The sequence below is a fragment of the Ostrea edulis genome, chromosome 5 (genome assembly GCF_947568905.1).
Source record: "Ostrea edulis chromosome 5, xbOstEdul1.1, whole genome shotgun sequence".
Classification (NCBI taxonomy): Eukaryota; Metazoa; Mollusca; class Bivalvia; order Ostreida; family Ostreidae; genus Ostrea; species Ostrea edulis.
Window position 1 is genome coordinate 94,225,273 of NC_079168.1, and position 7,234 is coordinate 94,232,506.

At 37.6% G+C, this 7,234-nt stretch overlaps 1 long non-coding RNA gene across 1 annotated transcript; it reads right to left on the reverse strand.

Annotated features, from left to right (window-relative positions):
- Window positions 1-1,639: 1,639 nt before the first annotated feature.
- LOC130054509 (uncharacterized) lies at window positions 1,640-6,383 on the reverse strand. The gene is made up of 3 exons (XR_008802806.1): window positions 6,096-6,383; window positions 2,454-2,490; window positions 1,640-2,173 (listed from the first exon to the last, which is right to left on the reverse strand). It is a non-coding gene; the product is annotated as an uncharacterized LOC130054509 (long non-coding RNA).
- Between the last annotated feature and the right edge of the window lie 851 nt (window positions 6,384-7,234).

The following is a 7,234-nucleotide window of genomic DNA, read 5'->3' on the forward strand; positions in this document are numbered from 1 at the left end:
TGCACCCTATACTCTATACCCTATACCCTGTACCCTACACCCTGTACCCTGTACCCTGTACCCTACACCCTGTACCCTATACCCTGTATTTTACACCTACACCCAACACCCCGCACCCTGTACCCTGTACGTTATACCCTACACCCTGTAACCTGTCATCCTACAATTTTTTAAGGAACATAATTATATCCCTCATTAAAGTATGAATCACAGCTGTCATCATATTTAGAGATGGATTACTCAAAGCCTAACTAAACTGTACAACGTAATTTTCACTTGATCACTCAATTGTTAAATATTAAATGTAGGTATTACTTCTGAAAACAAATAGATCATTTATGGAATATGCAACATTTAATAACACTTACAATTCATGGGTTTGGTACTATTTATTTGTGTAACAAAATACTACTATTTATTGATACTTACCTCTTTTGCTTCTCTGCTCTTATTTTGGCAAAAGCTGTTGAAGTTAAACACCTATTAGAAATAATAAATACTATCTTAAAACAAACATAGATACATCTTGCTTTTATCCTCTCTAAAAACACGTCCTTACTCTTCAGTGTCTACCGTAAGGGTTAGGGTTAGGGTTAGGGTTAAGGTTAAGGTTAAGGTTAGGGTTTAGGGTGAGGGTTAGGATTAGGGTTAAGGGTTAGGGTTAGGGTTAGGGCAAGCGTTGTAGGTTACATCATAGTGCTAGAAATTTGGTCCTCGGTTTTCTAAGAACTACTTTGTAACTTGTGTTAAGTTAGGGTTAGGGTTAGGGTTAGGGTTAAGGGTTAGGGTTAAGGTTAGGGTTAGGGTTAGGGTTTAGGGTTTAGGGTTAGGGTTTAGGGTTTAAGGGTTAGGGTTAGGGTTTAGGGTTTAGGGTTAGGGTTAGGGTTTAGGGTTTAGGGTTAAGGTTAGGGTTAGGGTTAGGGTTAAGGGTTAGGGTTAGGGTTATAACATAATTACGAGTTCATTTGGAGGTTCATCTCGTCACTGTCAAGTGAAAATCACGTGTAGTATGTGGGCGGAGTTAAGCATTAGTATATATATAAAGCTCTGGCGTTGAAATCGTCCATTTTGTTTCTTCGGATATATGAATAGGCAAAAAATAATCAGGTGTTGTTTTTATCTTAATTCTTGTGAGACTTTGAAATGTAACTGACCACGTGATTACTAATTGAAATATTTGAATTTGATAAACCGGAACTTATCTGGTTATAATGTTTAGTTGTACAAATTATTCTTTTTCAGTTTTCTGTAGTTAACATGTGTGAAACAGAAGTTTTGATAACAACTGCAGAAGAAAATACGCAATGCCTTGTTGACGAGTTTGAAAGTAATAATTTTGAAGCTTAATCTTTCTTGAAAAGCGATTCAATCCTGCGTATAAGAGACTGTAGAATAGGCAATATCGCCCAAGATCTGTGGCTGCGTTTCACTGGGGACATTGATGGTATAGTAGGAATTCTCAACAATTTTCCAGATATTACTGCTCCGTTTTCGTATATCAGTATATTACCGAGAGGAGAGAAAAATTAAATTAATGTATACCCAATTTAGAGAAAACATTTACCGTTACAGTTGTACAATTCTGACGGTATGCAGTATTTGAAATGGACAAAAGGTTTCAAATGCTTAGAAGGGGATGGCTTTGATTTTCACTTTACTCTCTTACCAAGAGAACGAAATTTGCATTATCCTAAGTACAACAGACGTGAATTTCAGAAGTTGCAGTATGCTTATTATGAAGATTTCAGAAAGCAACTTTCAAATACTAGAATGAATTTGGATGAAAAAAGTTTGTCCAGAAGTACAATGAAGAAAAACGTAATTTCCGATATAAGAAAATTGCATGTTTTACCAGATGACCGAGAATTTATTTTGAACACCCTCGACAAAAGTCTTCAAAAGATGCACAGAATTGAAAATTTTAATATATGTATCATTGCATTCAAATTTGGTGGTAGAGATCATTCAAGTCCAATAGAAATAGATGCTTTTAATGTGTACGCAGCTGATGTGAGCATTCATGCTGTCCTTACCATTTCATCGCCTATTGTGTCACAAAGTTTGTTTTGGTCGCGCTATGGTTTACAGGACATCGTTGGTGATAGGGGAAATGTTGTTCCAACATTTACCCTGCGATCCAACACTTGCACGATAACTGATTCATTATCTTCCTCTAAAGAAAGCAATCAATGAAATCAATGAAACGAGTTTGAATTTTGTTAAAACTACTTTCTGTGAATTGTTTATCCTAGTTATCAAAAAAACTCTATTATTTTTTCTTGATGAGTAGTGTATTTTCAATGCCAAGAAATTTGTTATTCATAAACCATTTCAGAAAAAGAGTGAAAAAGAATTTATCTCTTTAAATACAAGAAGTGGAAGTTTAACGTTATCTTAGATAATTTAGATAAATACGGTGAGGCGAATGACATTCAAGAAAATCAATTACTTACCCATTACTTTAGATAATTAAACAAATTTGATGCAAATCTGAAAGAAAAATTAAGCACCAACTATAATATCTAATAAGAAATGTGTATAGCACCACTATAAAGAAAACCTACTTCTACACCAGCTCCTCTACAGCTAACCTCTAACTGATTGAAATGTGATGCTTCCGCGCTAATATACCCCAGCCCCAGTGAGAGTTAAGGATAAGGGTAAGGATTAATTTTTAAGCGTTGAGGATAAGTTTGTGAAGGTGAAGGAAAACCAATTAAGAGCTGAGGATAAAATTCTGAGGGTTGAAGTTTAATTTTTAAGCAATGTGGATAAGTGCATGAGGGTTAAGGATAAGGGAATGACGGTTGATGATAAATTTCTGATGGTTGAGGATTAATTTGTAAACGTTGAGGATAAGTGTATGAGAGTTGAGGATAAGCAATTGAATGCTAAGGATAAATTTCTGAGGGTTGAGGATTAGTTTTTAAGCGTTTAGGAATAGTGTCCAAGGTTTGAGGATAAGCTTTTGAGGGCTGAGGATAAAATTGTGAGGTTTAAGGATTATTTTTTCAGGGATGAGAAAGTTTATGAGGGTTTAGGATAAGCAAGCGAGTGTTGAGGATAAATTTCTGAGGGTTGAGGATTAATTTTTAAGCGTTGAGGATAAGTCTTTGAGAGATGAGGATAAGCAATTGAAGGCTGAAGATAAATGTATAAGAGTTGAGGATTACTTTTTAATCTTTTAGGATCAGTGTCTGAGGGTTGAGAATACGCTTTTGAGGGTTGAGGATAAAATTCTGAGGGCTGGGGATTAATTTTTAAGGGATGGAAATAAGTGTATGAAGGTTAAGGATAAGAAAGTGAGGGTTGATGGTAAATTTCTGAGGGTTGGGGATAATTTTCAAGCGCTGAGGATAAGTGTTTGAGGGTTGAGGATAAGCAATTGAAAAGAGTTGAGGATTAATTTTTAAGTGATGAGGATCAGTATATGAGGGTTGGTGATAGGCAAGTGAGGGTTTAGGATAAAATTATGAGGGCTGAGGATTAATTTTTAAGCGATGAGGATAAGTGTGTAAGGGTTGAGGATAAGCTTTCGAGGTCTGAGGATAAAATTTTGAGGGCAGAGGATTAATTTGTAAGCGACGAGGATAAGTGTCAAAAGGTTGAGGATAATCTTTTGAGGGATGAGGATAAAAATATGAGGGCTGAGGATTAATTTTTAAGCGATGAGGATAAGTGTGTAAGGGTTGAGGATAAGCTTTCAAGGGCTGAGGATAAAATTCTGAGGGCTGAGGATTAATTTGTAAGCGATGAGGATAATTGTCTAAGGGTTGGGGATATTTTTTAGGGCTGGGGATAAAACTTCTGAGGGCTGAGGATTATTTTTTAAACGATTAGGATAAGTGTATGAGGGTTAAGGATAAGAGAGTGAAGGTTGAGGATAAAATTCTGAGGGTTGACGATTAATTTTTAACCATTGAGGATAAGTGTATGAGGGTTGAGGATAAGCATTTGAAGGCTGAGGATAAATTTCTGAGCGTTGAGGATTAGTTTTTAAACGTTAAGGATAAGTGTCTGAGGGTTGAGGATAAGCTTTTGAGGGCTTTTGATGGAAGAACATCCAATACAAACGTATTACTTTAAGGGCTAGGCTTGTTACTTTTAGGGCTAGGGCTGTTACTTTCAGGGCTAGTCTTGCTACTTTCAGGGCGAATTGGCCACTCTTGGTGAGAGTGAAAATTTTCTAAGTCCTGATACTGAGGGTGAAGTGGCTACATTAAGGGTTCCATTATGTACTTACAATATAAATATCAAGTCATTTCGACGAACAATAAAAAGGTTAGGGTTAGGGTTAGGGTTAGGGGTTAGGGGTTAGGGTTATAACATAATTAGGGTTAGGGTTAGGGTTAGGGTTTAGGGTTAGGATTTAGGGTTAGGGTTATAACATAATTAGGGTTAGGGTTAGGGTTTAGGGTTTAGGGTTTAGGGTTAGGGTTAAGGGTTAGGGTTAGGGTTAGGGTTAAAGGTTAGGGTTAGGGTTAGGGTTAGGGTTAGGGTTAGGGTTAAGGTTAGGGTTAAGGTTAGGGTTAGGGTTAGGGTTAGGGTTAGGGTTAGGGTTAGGGGTTAGGGTTAGGGTTAGGGTTAAGGGTTAGGGTTAGGGTTAGGGTTAGGGTTAGGGTTAGGGTTAGGGTTAAGGGTTAAGGTTAGGGTTAGGGTTTAGGGTTAGGGTTAGGGTTAGGGTTAGGGTTAGGGTTATAGGAAGACCAAGCGCTTTGATTTTTTAGTTTGATTTTTTTCTAAAAATAGAATAGAAATTCCGAATCTAAAATTAGAAGATATGAATAGGAGCTATTGCATTATAGGATAATCACATGAATTTCGAAGTCATTGAATGGCGTTTGCAATATATAGATTGCTGTTTCAATTCGTGCTAATACAGGTTGTTTTGGATGAAAAAGATATTTTAGATATGTGACAAACAACACACAGTGGCAGTAATTTGTAGACATTTAAAATGTACATGTACTGGTATCGATAAATATTTATCCCAATTTAACGTGCTTTGGACATGCATAGTACGGATCGATAGTATCACTATGTTGAGCACTGTACATAATAATTGAATATGTTTTCATAAATCATGGCCCGAGTAGTACATATAGAATAGGTAATTGCACAAACATTTTAGAGATTATCCTCTATTTGACTGGCTTTGTCCAAATATCTAAAGATTTCTTAGTATAATAAGATAGATTCACAGTATGAAAATGCACAAGGAATAGGGTACAGGGTGTAAGGTATAGGGTACAGGGTGTAAGGTATAGGGTACAGGGTGTAGGGTACAGGGTATAAGGTACAGGGTGTAAGGTACAGGGTATAAGGTACAGGGTGTAAGGTACAGGGTGTAAGGTACAGGGTATATAGGGTATAAGGCACCCTGTACCCTGCACCCTATACCCTATACCCTACACCCTGCACCCTATACCCTACACCCTACACCCTATACCCTGCACCCCATACCCTGCACCCTATACCCTATACCCTGCACCCTATACCCTATACCCTGCACCCTACACCCTATACCCTATACCCTGCACCCTACACCCTATACCTTATACCATATACCCTATACCTTATACCCTATACCCTGCACCCTATACCCTGCACCCTATACCCTATACCCTATACCCTGCACCCTGTACCCTGCACCCTATACCCTATACCCTGCACCCTGCACCTTATACCATATACCCTATACCTTATACCCTATACCCTGCACCCTAAACCCTATACCCTATACCCTGCACCCTATACCCTACACCCTATACCCTATACCCTGCACCCTATACCCTATACCCTGCACCCAATACCCTATACCCTATACCCTGCACCCTATACCCTGCACCCTATACCCTATACCCTGCACCCTATACCCTATACCTTATACCCTATACCTTATACCCTATACCCTGCACCCTATACCCTATAACCTGCACCCTATACCCTATACCTTATACCCTATACCCTGCACCCTATACCCTGCACTTATGTAAAAGATATTGTACTATTTAATGATTTTCTTTTTTCTTGTCCTTTTAATACAAGCATATTAAAATAAACAAATAAACTCTCTGTAAAATAGACGTCCTTACCCGTCGGCGTCTTCGATCTAACATTGTGCAATCACACAATAGTATACTAAATGTATCTCTTTATCAAACAAGTTAAGCAACATCGAGCGTGGTTAGTACTTGGATGGGTGACCGCTATATGTTGCTACATAATGCATACAAGTATACATTTTTTTTTTACCTTTTTCTTCTCTTACATTTTTCATTATTTAACGAATGCTTTTGCATTTCAGTACAATTTTTTAACCTTTCTTTTAAAAACAAGTATAGAATAGCTGTTCATTTTTAACCCCTCAGGGGTTGGGGAAATGCAGTAAGGTTAGGGTTAGGGTTTAGGGTTAGGGTTAGGGTTAGGGGTTTAGGGTCAGGGTTAGGGTTAGGGTTTAGGGTTAGGGTTAGGGTTAGGGTTATAGGAAGACCAAGCGCTTTGATTTTTTAGTTTGATTTTTTTCTAAAAATAGAATAGAAATTCCGAATCTAAAATTAGAAGATATGAATAGGAGCTATTGCATTATAGGATAATCACATGAATTTCGAAGTCATTGCATGGCGTTTGCAATATATAGATTGCTGTTTCAATTCGTGCTAATACAGGTTGTTTTGGATGAAAAAGATATTTTAGATATATGACAAACAACACACAGTGGCAGTAATTTGTAGACATTTAAAATGTACATGTACTGGTATCGATAAATATTTATCCCAATTTAACGTGCTTTGGACATGCATAGTACGGATCGATAGTATCACTATGTTGAGCACTGTACATAATAATTGAATATGTTTTCATAAATCATGGCCCGAGTAGTACATATAGAATAGGTAATTGCACAAACATTTTAGAGATTATCCTCTATTTGACTGGCTTTGTCCAAATATCTAAAGATTTCTTAGTATAATAAGATAGATTCACAGTATGAAAATGCACAAGGAATAGGGTACAGGGTGTAAGGTATAGGGTACAGGGTGTAAGGTATAGGGTACAGGGTGTAGGGTACAGGGTATAAGGTACAGGGTGTAAGGTACAGGGTATAAGGTACAGGGTGTAAGGTACAGGGTGTAAGGTACATGGTATAGGGTATAAGGCACCCTGTACCCTGCACCCTATACCCTATACCCTACACCCTGCACCCTATACCCTATACCCTACACCCTGCACC